General features: G+C 37.5%; 1 protein-coding gene across 1 annotated transcript in view; it reads right to left on the reverse strand.

Annotated features, from left to right (window-relative positions):
* Nucleotides 1–15,969, reverse strand: part of LOC141807590 (uncharacterized) — an 81,521-nt gene that overhangs the window by 25,158 nt on the left and 40,394 nt on the right. The window lies entirely within an intron of this gene.

Below are 15,969 nucleotides of genomic sequence, written 5' to 3' on the forward strand. Positions count from 1 at the left end.
CAGTCATGTAGAGCACAGCCGTTGCCCCTTGCAGTGTAGCATCTAATACCACAGGTCTGCAACCTTTCCCTCAGCTCGCCTGGATTAAAGTCAGTCAGGAGCCACAAAATCTACTTTACCTTTACAATTAATAATTTTTTTTTTTTTAATATAAAATTCCATACCGATTTAACTCTAACAAAGAATCATGTAAACAACAAAATTTCTGAATTTATAACATTTTTCATTGTCTAAGTTTTTTCACTGTTAAAAAAATTCAAATATATTTTTTTGAAAAATTAAATTTCTAAGTTTAAAGGAAAAAAGAAAAAAAAGATATTCAATAAATTTGTAAAAAAAAAAAAAAAATCTGCACGACTACGGAATTTTTTGTTTTTTTCAAATTTTTACAAAAAAATGAAGGAAATGTAATGTTTGTAGAAAAAAAAATAACTTAAAAACATTAAAAATATATATTTATATTTTTTTATTTTAAAAAGTATTTTTATCTTTTCAATTTTTCAAAAAAAAATTGCAACAAAAAGCACAACTTCTGAAAAAAAATCATTTTTTTTACAAAAAATGAAGAAAATTAAATAGTTGCAGAAAAAAAATTAAAAAATAAAAAAATATATTTTTTTAAATTTAAAAATTAAGATTTAAATAGAAACATACTGTTTTTTTACATTAAAAAAAATCTTTAAAAAAAATCTAAAAAAAAATCCCTAAAAATGTGATATTTGCAAAAATATTAAAAACAAATAAAATTCAAAAAAAATGTGTAAAGGTATCAAACTATTTATTTATTTATTTATTTATTTTAACAAATTAAAAAGATAATATAAATTTAATGGTATTTACTGGTAATATTGCTTGAACAATCATTTTTGTTGCATGCTAATGTCTCTACACATATCAATCATGCATATCAAGCTGAAACGTCAGTTAAATGAATCCATCTTAATAGAATTAGGACTAACGATCAGGCTCTGAGCTGCTCGGTCACTGTCTGACCGTCTGTGAGGAATGCGTTAATTTCTCACAGAGCAGATGAGCCTCTGACCCACAGCTGGATCAGCCCACTGGGGGGCTCCAGAGCAGAGATGAGCAGGGCCCCTCCTTCCTCTTCATCCTCCTCCTCTTCCTCTCTATAGATTGTGAGCCCTGTCAGCTTCAAGCACACATCAAACACTGAGCACGCGGGGGTTTGGGTTTTGTTTGGTCTGGACAGAAACCTCCTGTTGATCCAAACACAGGTGGACTCGCGAATGTTCAACAAACTTTCTGTGAAACTGACCGAGACCCAGCAGCACTTTTCTTTTAGTCATTTCTCGTCTCTAAGTGTGCGCACACATCCCTGTCCCATCGTCACAGACTGTCTCTGCAAAAGACTCAAGAGTACTTTGTAAATACACACCAATCTGTCACACACACACACACACACACACACACACAGCCCCCTCTACACCTGGTTCTCCTTAGCACAGACCCCTGGAAACAATCCTCTGTTCACTCAGAGCGTACGGGCACAGAGACACCGGGCATCTGGAAGGTATTAAAGCGGACTGATACACACGTGCAGCACAGTGGCAGCTCCTGTTAATTAGGCTGACGCTGTGGTGTGTGTGTGTGCGTGTGTGTGTGTGTGAGGAGACAAAAAGAAGGGGAAAAAACAGGCGGTGATGGAGGTAAACTTATAGACTTCAATGAGAGCAGTGTGTGTGTGTGTGTGTGGCCAGGAACACACTCCCCCCTCCATGCATTAACTGGTTAAAAACCCACAGAGACGTGGAGGACGGCGCTCCAACCCAAGAACTATTTCCATCCTCACCCAGAACTCTGTAATCCTGACGTCGTGTTTTAAGATTTAACGCTCATGTTGACACTGAAAAAAGGAGCAGAGCAGCTGTGGTGCAGATAGGAAGCACACATCAGATGTTGTGATGAAACTTGCGTCGTACCACCCATGTATCCGTGTTTAAACCGTGTTTGTGCAGATGTCTGATCAGCTTTTTATGGAGCATGTGTTCAATTACAGCCATAAATTTTACAGTTCATGCCAAACTGACGGAGAAAACAAGTGTAAATGTGTTTACAGTGTCTTTAAGTATCAGAATGCATTGTGTGTGAGCATATGTGGTTAACTTCAGCAGTTTTAACATGTTTACAATGAGACGGTCACATCAAACACTATCAATGTGAATGACACGTATGAAGTAAATCCAACTGAACTATCTGACTTTAAAGCTTCATGATATCACTACATTACATCAACACAACATCATGTTGGATTCACTGAGCACTCATTAAGTTCACTTAGAAAAACTGAGTTCAGCTAACTTCACACAAGTGACAGAGAGAAGGGAACACAGTGGATATGACACCCTATTGTACACTGAGTGATGCACAGGGTGAGCACAGGCTGTCTGTGCTCAACAGCGTGGACTGGCCGATAATTGAAAGTTACTTAAAAAAGAGATCAGTTAAATTTAAAATTTAAAACTGTACAAAAGAAAAGGTAGGTAGTCAGTTCATGCCATATGCAGCACAGACAGCCACTCTGTGCCACGTGAAGTACAGACAGCGGGATTATGCCACATGTAGTACAGACAACTGGTCTATGCCACGTGGAAAACAGACAGCTGATCCATGCCGCGTCAAGCACAGACAGCCAGTCTAAACCATATGTAGCAAAGATAGCCTGTCCATGCTACCACAAGCAAAAACAGTCTGTCCATGTCATGTGGAGAACAGACAGCCAATCCATGCCATTTATAGCACAGACAGCTGGTCCATGCCACAAATAGCACAGACAGGCATTCAACGCCACCTCGAGCAAAGATAGCCTATCCATGCCATGTGGAGAACAGACAGCCAGTCCATACCAGGTGTAGCACAGACAGCTGGTCCATGCCACAAATAGCACAGACAGCCAGTCAACACCACCTCGAGCAAAGACAGCCTGTCCATGCCATGTGGAGAACAGACAGCCAGTCCATACCAGGTGTAGCACAGACAGGTGGTCCATGCCATGTGGAGCAAAAACAGCCAGTCTAGACCACCTCAAGCAAGCAGCACAGACAGCCTGTCCATGCCATGTGGAGAACAGACAACCGATCCATATCACGTGCAGCACAGACAGCTGGTCCATGCCACGTGGAACACAGACGGCCAGTCTAGACCACCTCAAGCAAAGACAGCCTGTCCATGCCATGTGGATAACAGACAGCTGACCCATTCCATATGTTGCAAAGACAGCCGATCCATTCTACACGTAGCACAGTCAGCCGATCAGTACCACGTGTAGCACAGACAGCTGGTCCATGCCACTTGGAGCACATAGAGCCAGTCTATGCCACCTCAAGCAAAAACATATGTAGCCAAGATAGCCGATCCATACCAGGTGTAGCACAGATGCCATATTCAGCACAAACTGCAGGTTCACGCCACATCAAGCACAGATAGCCAGTCCAAGCCATGTGGAAAACAGACTGCTGGTCTATGCCACCTCAAGCAAAGACAGCCTGTCCATGCCATGTGGAGAACAGACAGCTGATCCATGCAGCACAGACAGCTGGTCTTTGCCACATGTAGTACAGACAGCTAGTCTATGCTATTTATAGCACAGACTGCTTGATCCTGCCACATCAAGCACAGACAGCCTGGCCAAGCCATGTGGAGAACAGACAGCTGATCCATGCCATATGTAGCACAGACAGCCAGTCTATGTGACCTCAGGCAAAGGCTGGTCCATGTCAGGTCAAACACAGACATCTTGTCCATGCCATCTAGAGAACAGACAGCAGATCTATGTGCTATCCACTGTGTTCCCTCCTCACACACGGTTACAAAACACTGTCACAAGAAAAAGTAATTTACTAAACCATTTTTTTTAAATATAAAGGAGCATTTTCCTGAAATTTGGTTACAGAAAATATTTAATTGAAAAATGGGAAATTTTTAAAGTTATATTGTTTGAACTTTTGCTTTGGATTTATAGAATGTGAGGCATTGAAATACATGGTATATTAGAGTGTCTTTGTGTGTGTGTGTGTGTTGGGTTTCAGTGAGATGGTTTTGTTTGTTTTAACCTCCTGTGTCTTGTAGCCTTAAAATCTCCGACTGTTACTGTATTCCAATCAAACCTTCTTATTTTTCTTGGAAAACTTGAAAATGTTAGTAGTTATAGAGCTTTGAAGCTGATCAGATAGCATCAAATTCTACCAAAACTGTGTTCCTTGAGTATCCTGAACATCCTCTCTGAGTTTCCTAACTCAAGTCAAGTTTTTTGCTGAATAAGCTCTCAGCTCTCACAGGATCCAACATCATCAAACCGTGGAGGTGATTCAGGAAGAACAACAGATTTTCCAGCCTCTCAAAGCTCGACCTGACCCAAAAACTCAGTCGTATGAAGCAGAACAGATGCAAACCAGAGAGACGGAGGTAAAGTTAAAAACTGGCTGGATGTGTTTGCTAACTCGTGTTTCTGAAAAGCTCAGTGTTCATCAGTGAGGGCTCTGCCTGGGTGTGGGTTTGGTGTTTCTGAGCCAAAGTCTGGATGTGATTATCAACTAACGATCATAAACGTAATAACTCTTCTGAGAGATGTGTTTGCTAACTTAAAGCGTGTTTACGTTCTCTTCTTCTTCTTTTATGGTGTTAATTAAGTCAAAGTGGTGAAAATATTTTTCTCTTTTCAAGCCTGAACGAGCGTAAAGACTTCCTCATGCTCGGATGATTAAACAATCAAGTTAAACTGGAAGGATTACTCCCTGTGAAAGTGATTTTTTCCTAAAAGTCACTGAGTTTGCTGTGTTTCTTTTTTCATGTTGTCATCCTTAAAATCCTGCCAGAAAACCCTCAGATCAGTCGCTCGGCTCCGTCTGCCCCAAAGTGACTTCACTGCAGATGTTGGTCCATCGAGCCAGAGGCTGCACAGCTGGACCCGTAACCATGGCGACAGGATCACACTCTCCGACCTGGCCTACGTTCCCATGATGCAACAGGGACTCATCAGCCCTAAACCAGGTTAGTTGTCATGTATCGATGAGGGAGTCTGTGAGTAATCGTCCTGGTTAAAATAAAACTTTCCAGATCACAATGAGCTGTGAGAAAGTCCAGAGTTATTCGGGTCAGGGTGGGACTCTCCCGTGTAATTGGACTTGGCTGAGTGGGACAGCACCTGCTCTGAGAGGAGCAGGAGGAGCAGGAGGAGAAAGAGGAGGAGGAGGAGGTGCAGTGTATGTCTTGTAAGTAGCTGTAATAACTTCAAGGTGTGTGAAGACGGTGATTCAGATTTTAAAGCCTCAGAGGAAAAACATCAGCTCTCGTCAGGGGAACTCCTTTTTCTCTGGGAGAGAACGTTTGACAGAAAACACAAACAGATGCGTCTGAAAAAGAAAAATGCATCCAAAACTCAACTTTTCTGCTTTTTAAGACTTGGTTGAAGCATCTCTCTGTCCAAACTCTGCTGCCTCTGCTCAGCACAGCTGTTTCCTAAATGGGTCAGTGTGTTTAAGGAGTGTGTGTCTGAGGGAGAAAGTCCCCGAGTTATGAAGCAAAGTACTGGAAAAAATCCAGCTGATCATAAAGAGAGAAAGAAAACACTTCTGCTCTCTGACAGTCCCATCACAGAGGAGTGAATCAGCGTTTTGTACTGAAGTGAAAACTCATTTTTTAATCACCAGAGGATCTTCCTACTTGATTACTCTCAAAATAAAGATAATACACAGCAAACAAACATTAGCTTTGTGATTATTAAAATAGCTTAAATAAAAGATCAGCCATGATTTCCCCTTTTTGGTGAAACATATTACCTCAGCTTAACTGGATTAAAGTCATTCAAGAGCTACAATATCTACTTTATCTTCACAATAAAGCAAAGACGGTGTAGTAATTTGTAACATAGTTAACTGCCAACAAACCTGCTCACTATGCACAATTGATGTGTGGCAAAACATTAGCAAACAACAAAAAATGATGGGGCTAGAAATATTATCAATTTATGTTTTTAAATTCAAGTGTTCAAAAATTAAGAAATTTCAAATATATTTGATATTTTTTAAAAAAGTTTAAAACTTCAAAATTAATTGATTATTTTGCACAATTATTAAATTCAATTTTTTTTTATTTTTGTAATTTCTTTCTTTTTTTTTTTTTTTGTGGGGAAAACGTTTTTATTCCAATAAAAAATACAAGACAACAGTGATGAGATGATTTGTATGATAACAGTTTTTCTTTTTAACCCACATCCTTGACCCCACCCCCCCAACCCGTTCCCCTAGAAAAAAACAAAAAGAAAAGTAAAGAAAAGAAAAGAAAAGAAAAAAGGATAAAATGCAAATAAAATATAGGATAATAATAATAATAATAATAATAATAATAATAATAATAATAATAATAACAATAATAATAATAATAATAATAATAATAATAATAATAATAATAAAAATAATAATAATAATAATAATAATAATAATAATAATAATTATTATTATTATTATTATTATTATTATCACAAATAAAATAATAATAAGAAATTCAAAAGGATAAAAAGAAAATAAAAAGATATTAAAAAACATTAGAGCATAAGTGAAAAAATAGAAACATAACTACAATTTCTAAAAAATGTTTGCCTTCAATTTTGAGTTTTTTTTTTTGCTTTTTTTTAATCAATTAAAAAAAACAAAATTTTTAAGGCCTTTTTTTTGTAAATAAATTAAATTCTATTTTTTGCTATATTTTGAAATGTCGTTTCTTTGCATTTTTTTTTAAATTCCTTTTTTTTTAATTGCAAGTATTTTTTTCCTCAGAATTTTTTTTGAAAATTTCAAATGTCAAAAATTTGGCAAATTTATCAAATATCAAATATCAAAATTCTTAAATATTCAGGAAATTTACTATTATCATTTTTAACATTTGCAAAAAAAAAACAAAACAAACCCAAGACTTTATTTAAACAATTTTATGAATTTAAAAAACTTGTCTTTCAGATAATTTTTTACTAGACGTTAACTAGGTATGATTTTTTTTTTTTTTTTTTACCTATTATAGTTTGTTTGTGAAGATAAAGTAGATTTTGTGGCTCCTGAATGATTTTAATTCAGGTGAGCTCAGGAAAAATTGCTCCTGTTAAAGTAAAGGTTGCAGACCCCTGATCTAAATTGAAGAAAAGTAACATTATGACGCTTCCAGCAGTCGACTGGGTAAAGCTAAAAAAAGTTCATCTTATAGATTGCCAGCAGCCAATCATAGTTGAAGGTGTAACCAATGGGTGGCCAGGAATCAGAATTGAACATGGTGGACTTCCTGGCTCTGAATGCCTGCAGCTGTTGATGCATTATGATCCAAACCAATAATAGAAACCTGAAAAATCTCACTGTTCATGACTTTCTGCTGCAGCTCCCTGCACCAGCTCTGCTCCGTCCTCTGGTTATTTACAGTTCAGACTGACTGACAACGTTAAACTCCAGTATTTTGGTGATCTGTCAGAGAGCACAGGCTCTGGTCTGGTTTTCAGTCTGCAGCACGTCAAACAGAATCAGCGTCTCTGTCCCAGGACGGAGCTGTGGCGTATAGACGTTCAGCTTTAGGGTCTGAACGAGCTGTTTTCTTCAGACTTGGCTGAGATTTACAGATACATTATCAGAGGGAGGATAAGAAAGGTCATAATAAGGTGGTGATGATGGACGCAGTATTTGGACCGCTCCAAACGGTGCCGGCCAAAGTCCCTCAGCTGCCGGTCAGTCCACAGCCGTCCTGTAATGAGCCGTCACTCCTGATGAGAGCGCGAGTCGAGGAATCTAATCAGCCGTGATCATCTGTGACTGCATGGACAGAAACACGCTCGGTGACCTCTCTGCACGTCTCTGCACGTCTCTCTGCACGTCTCCCACAAACATCCACAGAGCTCCAAGTCCTTTAAAACCTGTCCCAGTGTTTGGAGACGTCAGGCCTCAGATTGATGATGATGATGATGAGAATCTGTTTGTTTCTTCATCATCCTGCCAGCTGATTTCAAAACACCCTGAACGCAGCATCAGGGAATCCACCTGCTACAGATCCTGTTACCAGGCAACAACAAGCTGCTGTCAACAAACAAACAAACTGATCTGAGCTTCATGTGAGTTTGATTAAATCCAGCAGCTGTTTGAGGGCGCCCTCACACCTGTAGCTGGTTTAATGTTCCAGTATTGAGTAAAAACCCAGGACGGGTGGTAAACAAGTACTGTTATCATGGTCTCACTTTGCATTGTGGGAACCAAGCCCTAAGACGCCAGCTAATGTCAGTCAGTTAATCTGCTGATGAGAGACTTGAGGTTTGGAGCAGGAAGGAGGTCAAACTGCACAGATCAGAGTCACAAAGAGATGTCAGCAAAATGTTAATTTTTTTTAGGTCAGCTTGAACGGTGTTTCCGTGTAAATGCAAGGCTGAAACGCAACAAAACTTTTGCGTTTCAGCCTGCAACCGTTGTCGTGTAAACAGCCCCAAAGTGCCCTCCCGGGATCCAAACTGCATGCCAAAGTTCAATGCATGCTATACTGCCCTCTCTGCTGGTTAAAAGATGATAAACACAACTAAATGTTAAAAACCCAAACAGGAACAACAACATGAACCTCTGTGTGCATTTTGGTCCTGATCCAACACTGTACTAGAGAGCTATTAAGGTTTTCATGAGCAGCTAAAATGGTCAACTTTGGCGGTCTGTGGTGGCCACGCCCATTGAGGTAGCAAAAAAACATTTGTAACTTTCCATTATCAACTTGTGTAGTGTTCATGTGGCAAGTTTGCAGTTGATCAGATGAAAAACCTATGCATCGTTAAATGTAATACATAGGCTAGAAATGGTCAAAATCTGATGTTTGCGTCCAAATAGCGAACTTCCTGTTCTGAATTGACTATGGTCATGATGGACTTTTTTGTAGGTCTTGGCATGATTGTTATGTCTACCAGATTTCAGGTCTGTAGCTCAAAGAAGCCGGAGGGGCTGAAATTTTGAACCCCTTGGTGGCGCTACAGAGTATTAATGTTAATGCAACCGTCGATACAAATGCACTCAGGCTGTGACACTGAACTCAAAAATGAAAAAAAAAAAAAAAAAAGATTATTAATCTTCAATGTGTCTATTTTACACACGCCAAGTTTGGAGTTGATCTGAGAAAAAAGCTAGGAGTAGTTCGTTCAAATATGTACCCAATTTCAGGCCATAGCCACTAGGGGGCGCTGTACTTTTAGGTGAAAATAATCACATGGCTGTGTCCGTGGCACAACACTGAACATGTGTGTCCGTTTTCGTGCAGATCAGACAAAGTTTAAAATTTCCGAAATTTGAGCCGATGTCGTAGCCACACCGAAAATATTAAAATTAAATTATGGTTATTGATCCAGTATACTCAAGCCAAATTAAGAGTTGATGAGTGAAAAAACTTGGGACTAGTTTGTTGAAATACGTAGCCAATAAATTGCCAAATTACAATGTTTAGGTCCAAATAGCGAAGTTCGTGTTCGGAAATCACGATAGTCGTAAGAGACTTTTCTGTAGGGCTGGGCATGCTCATTATACCCATGATATTTCAGGGCTGTAGCTCAAAATAGCCCAAGGGGCTGCAGTTTTTAGCCCCTCGGGGGCGCTATGTGGAATTCATTTTTGAACATGTAGCAGATCAATTAATTTTTTCGGCATGTGAATTTTTGGGCTAGGTGCGTTCGCCTTTTTTTCAAATGAAAGGCACGCTATTTGGGATTGTTTTGGCGGAAACAAATAATGAAGAAGAAAAACGCGGAAGAATAATAATTGCAAGGGTTTCAGTAGGACTCTCGCCCAACTGTTGGCAAAGAACTGAGACTAGGACTGAACCGGTCTGAGAGCTTAGCTTTAGCATTTAGCGAGCTCTGTTTGAGAAAACAGTTTCTCCACAGTTAATAAACCAGACGTATGGAAAGCTCTGATTAGGAGACGTTTTGATGAAGATAACCTGATTCTCTCCTCAGAGATCTGTGTTTAAATAAATAATGTAAATACACCATAAACTCAAACTGCTTCCCTCTGTTCAGTGTGTCCCACCGGGCCACCGTAGACAGAACAGGACACCTCACAGCCTCTCATCCAGCGTTTGACTGACAGCCCAGAGGTGATGTCAGCTGCACGTTTCAGCTGGAAACAGGAAGTCCTGAGTAAATTACAAAGACCACACAGCAGGAGCGTGTGTGAGTGTGTGTGTGTGTGTGTGTGTGTGTGTGTGTGTGTGTGTGTGTGTGAGTGTGTGTGTGTGTGTGTGTGTGTGTGTGAGACCAGGTGAGTGCAGGCCTCCTGTTTGGCATAAAGCTGCTCTGTCAGCGCTGAGCCAAAGTGCAGCGTGGGTATTCAGGAGAGGAGCAGATTCAGGTGTTAAGAGTCAGAGCTCAGAGCTCGGCTGTGATTGGACGCTGCTCATGGTGATGTCAGACACAGAAACAGGCCTGTGCAGAAACTCTCTAACCATTACAGACGTCTCAGACTCAGCTAGCTACCACATTTCCTCACTTTACCGCAGCTTTCAGAGACTTTCCTCACCGCGCACAGACGGCTTCTGCAATATTGCATCAATTTTATTGATCCCAGAGGGCGCCGGCAGATTTCACGGTGTCGCAAGCACCTTGCTGCTGCAGCCGAGCCGTCTGTGTCACTCACACACGGAGAGGATGATTTGTATGAGAAATCGGGATGAAACTCCAACTTTGTGCACAATTGATTTCAGATTCGTCGTGCATCATCCTCTCAATCCTCCTGACAAGCGTTTCCTCCCAACCTGGAGGTTCGTCTGTCGTTGTTTCCGCTGTTAAACTCTCAAAACTTTCAGCCTCACCACCCAGAGTCCACCTGGAAGCTGCAGGGATTTACGATCTGACCTCATCCTCCCTCAGATTTCTGTTTGTAAACCCGAACAATGGGGAGCCAGGACGCTGAACACAAACACAAAACTTCCAAACAACTGAAACTTGAGTTGTCTGACTGAGGTGAACTTAAAGAGTTTGAACCCACAGGCTGAGAGATGTGAGACTCTGGGATTTAAAGAAGCACAGGTGTGTAGATTATTTGTAGAGCAAGCAATTTAACAGGAACGTTTGGGCTTTAATGGAGGTGAAACATCTTCCCTGCCCTGCAAAAAACTGAAATCTTACCAAGTGTTTTTGTCTTATTTTAAGTAAAAATGTCGTGTTATACTTGTTATGAGCCACATCCTACTGGTCAGTCCAGAAAAAGGTCTTAATACCAGCAACTTTACTCTTATACAGGGGTCAGTTGTGAAAGAAATAAATATTATCAATATATGTTATTTAATTCAAGGATAATTTCTAAAGTTTGAAATTTTTGTGGGATTTTTTTTCTTTTTTTAAATTTATTTTAATTTCAAATATTTTTTTGAAAACTTTGCTGACATTTTAAATTTCAATATATTCTGAAGTTTTTGCAAGAAATTTAAATTTCTCTTTTTATTTCTTAAATTTCAGAAATTGCAAAAGTTTTACAAATCTTTTACATTTCAAACTTTTTCTAATTTTGGCACATTTTTGAAATTTCAAATGTTTTTTTTATTTTCCTTATGAATTTAAAAAAAATCTGAAACTTTTGTAATTTAGGCAAAAACTTTTTTTTTTATTTTCAACATTTCAAAAATTTTGCAAAAAAATTAAATTTCAAATTTTTCTAAATTTTGCAAATTTTTGAGTTTTTAAATATTGGCAATTTCTTAATTTTTCAATTAAAAATATATCACAAAATTTTGAATTTCAGAAGATTCAAATTTTTCCAAATTTTTAAATTTTGTTTTTAAATTTTGATTTTTCAAATATTATTCACATGTTAAGTTCAAAAGATTTTGAAGTCTTACAGAAAAAAGTCAATTTCAAAATGTTTCGAAATTGTAGCATTTAAAATTGAAAATAATTTCAATTAATTGCCTCTTAATTTTTTAGGGTTAGGTTTTTTAGGGTTGTCAGGTTTGCTTGTTTTAAATTTTCCCAAAACTGCATTTTTTAATTGATCCTTTTGAAGTTTAATATATATATAACACCGGACTAGGATACAGGGGAGAGGTGCTGAACAGATGCATTATTTTCTGCGTTAAATGAGCTTTTAAATCATTTTTTTTGTTGCTCATTTAAAGAAAAACCCATCATGCCTCTAACCACGTGGAGTGCATGGATTTTCTGTTGAGCTTGGAGTTTCCCTCTGCCTTCAAGACGATGCTGAATGAGTTTTTGTTGGCGCAGCTTTAAAAGAAACATCTCCTGAATCATTGATCTGAGGATTCACTGGAACATCGTTCTAACCAAAACACAGTCGCTATGAATCCTCCTGACAGTATCTTTAAAGTCAAACCAGCTGCAGTTTTTTTAACGTCAGAGGCTCGAGCTTTAAACCTTCATCACAAATAACGATGCCAAAACAGAGCTGTGAGTTCTGCAGGAGCGCAGGAAGCAGAGCCACAATGAAGGCCTTCATATGAAATGCAAATAGATATCTGGAGCTGCCATGTCGGGTTTCCAGAGCGGGAAGTTCACCCAGCAGCTTTTAATGTACAGGAGACGTACAAAAGGAGCTTGTTCTCATGTTGGTGAGATGTCAGAGGCAGCAGGCGCTCGCTTCATGTGCAGAGAGGAGAGTCAGCTCCGACCTTCAGGAGACAGATTTATCCATCCACACCTTATTTTTCTTCCAGAGGGTATTGATGATTAAAGACACTGACACTATATAAAATCCTGTGTTAACATTAGTTGAACTAAATCTTCATCCCATCTGTCAATAAAGCCTGCCACCATCTACTTCACCTCCTACAACATCAACAGCCCACCTGTGGCTAACCTCAAGTTTTACAGCCCTGGGAAGATAACAACATCTACAAAAAGACTAATCTGGAAGAAAATACTGATTTTAATTCTGTGTGGATGGATTCATTAAACTGACAACATGCTGGATGAATGTACATGTAGTTTTGTGGCAAGATATTAGCACACAACAAAAATGATGGTTCAAGCAATATTACCAGTAAATGTCATTAAATTTATTTGTCTTTTTAATTTGAAAATTTCTAAGTTTTTTCATATCTTTACACATCTTTTTAAATTTCCTTTAAAAAAAAAAAATCAAATCTTTTTGCAAATTTCAATATTTTTTTAAAGATTTTCTTAATGTTTAAAAAGGATTCAATTTTTTAACAAAAAAAGATTTTTTTTTTTCATTTTTTTAGCAAACAACAAAAATTGATGGGTAAAGTGATATTATCAATAAATCAAATTTAATTAAAAAAACAACAAAATCAGATTCATGTATTCTTTCAAAAAGTTTGACATTTCTCCAAATCATTATATTTGAATTTACTTTTGTAATTGTTGCAAATTTTTGTAGCTTCAAACTTTTGCTAACTTTTTATATTCAAATAATTAAAAAAAAAATTTAATAATGCAATTTTAATTTTTTCATTTTTTAAATTTCAAAACTTTTAAATTTTTTGCTATTTTTTAACATTTCAAACTTTAAATATTTTATAAAAATTTTCAATTTTCAAATATCTGCAAAAGTTTAATTTTTTTATTCAAATAATATGTTGCAAAATTTTGTATAAAAAAACTCATAGTTTTATATTTTTTTCTAAAATTCAAAATGTTTCTTGAAATTGAATTCTTGAATATTTTTGATACTTGAAAGTATATGACATTTTGATGTTTAATTTCATTTATTTATTCAATTTTCCAATTTTTTGCATTTTTTTAGATAATATTTTTTTTAATTAATGCCAATCTTTATTATTTTTTTTTTGTTGCAATTTTATAAAAAAAATTCTCAAAGTTTTATAATTTTTCTAAAATTCAATTTTTTTTTCTTGGAATTGAATTCTTGAATATTTTTGAAACTTGAAAATAGATGACATATTGAAGACTTATTTTTATCTATTTATTTAATTTATTTAATCATTGAAAATATTTTAGATTATCATTTTTTAAATTGTTTTTACAATTTTATAAAAAACAAAAAAAAAATCAGACATTACATACAAAATTCCATTTATTCAGAAAATCCTTGTTTAGATTTTTTTTTTTTTTTCAGATATTGTTAACTCTGTATAGAATCCTTTATAGTATAGGAGAATAAAGTAGATTTTGTGGCTCCTGAATGACTTTAATCCAGGTAAGCTGAGGAAAATGGCTTCAATAAAGAAAGGTTGCAGAACCCTGGTTTTCAGGAACCTGAGTGTGCATCAGTTTCTGGGCTGGAGCAGGGCAGAGCATTTCTCCACAGTTTCAGATTTGCATAAAATCTCTCTTCACCTCTGTGGTTTATCAGGAGGATCAAAAGAAAAACACATGCAGCTAATCAGGACACGCCGTGAGAGCGTTCTGGGGTTTTTCCCACTCAAACCTAATGAGATCATTCCTCATGTTGCGTGCTGCGTTTATCAGTCCATGTGCTCTGAAATTATCTTAAATGGACGCAAAATAAAGTGCTGTAGATATCAGGAGAGACCTGATGTGATGATTTACCGTATCCAACGACATCACCACCAATCCCCAACCAATCAGCTCTCCATGAAATGTTTGACTCCTGGATCCTGCTCTGCAAAGCCTCGGTGCCAACACTGACTCCACCAAACCTCCCCCCGTGTCCCCACTTCACCCCCGTTCACAGATTTCCTGTCCGCGCTGAGAAAAAGAAAAGTGGCCACTTCAGCATTGTGCTGCGGGCTGATTGTTCAAGCAGAAGCAATTAGTTCCCAGGGTTAAAATAAATAAATAAGAGAAAGTGCAATTACTCTGTCGCTGTCAGAGAAACGGATCCCAAACACGGGGTGTTTTGGGGGAAATTCCTCAGTAGCTGAAGCAGAATGACTAAAACATGATCCTGCAGGGAGGAAGTGATAAGCAGGGCTGACCAATCACCACACTCCAGCTCGACTCAGACCCAGCTTCTCCTGTTCCCCTTCAAAAACCTGAATCAGCCAATCTGCCTCTTTCTGCTCCAACCAATGACTCCCTGACCCACCGCAGCTCAGTGAGGTAGTCCACGATCTCATTCCTCCTGATGCCAGCTGCAGCTGAAACCATCGAGTACGAAGAGTGAGAGAAGTGAGAAGATGGTTTGTTCCTGAGTAGATTCAGTCCTCGTTCAGTGAGAGGTCAGAGGTTTGGTGATCTCAGCCTCTTCCTGTCAGTGAGGCAGTTTGTTGGCTCCATCGCACCGAGCTTTCTTTGGAGAGGATGAAGCGTTTGGGTTTAGCAAACACTGAACTCTTTACAGGGTTTTTATCTGGATAGAGTATTGACCGTGGTTACGACGGAGCTGGTGCCAGAAGAAAAACAAGGGTACCAAGGTTGATATTTTTAATCTGTTACTTGACATGAGGTGCCAGCTGATGAAGATGAAGCTTTAACATACTGGTTCATCTGGAATTTAACTAAACGGCTGAGAGATGTGAGATTCTGCGACCTAAAGAAGTACAGGTGTGGAGATTATTTATAGTGCAAGCAATTTAACGGGAACATCAGGGCTTTAACCGAGGTGAAACATCTTCTCTGCTTTGCAAAAGTCTGAAATTTTACCAAGTGTTTTTGTCTTACTTTAAGAGATAAATGTCTTGTTATTCTTGATATGAGCCATAAAGAAATAAGTATTATCAACATATGTTATTAAATTCCTGTGTAATTTTAAGAAGTTTGAATTGTATTTTTTTTTTTTTTTTTTTTTCAAATATTTTTTGGGAAACTTTGCTAAGTAAACTTTGAAAAAATCTAAAAAAAATTTAATGTGTATTATATATATATATATATATATATATATATATATATATATATATTCTTTTTTTTTTTTGATTCAAAAATTTGAAAGTATTACAAATTTTTTTAGATTTCAAACTTTTTCCAAATTTTGCAAGTTGTTGAAATTTCAAATAGTTTTTTTTTAAAACTTTGCTAACCTTTTAAATAAAAAAAAAACATTCTGAAATTTTTGCAAA

The sequence above is a fragment of the Halichoeres trimaculatus genome, unplaced genomic scaffold, assembly GCF_033239565.1.
Source record: "Halichoeres trimaculatus isolate MK-OKI-2021-1 unplaced genomic scaffold, fHalTri1.1 fHalTri1_scaffold_18, whole genome shotgun sequence".
In the NCBI taxonomy this organism is placed as follows: domain Eukaryota; kingdom Metazoa; phylum Chordata; class Actinopteri; order Labriformes; family Labridae; genus Halichoeres; species Halichoeres trimaculatus.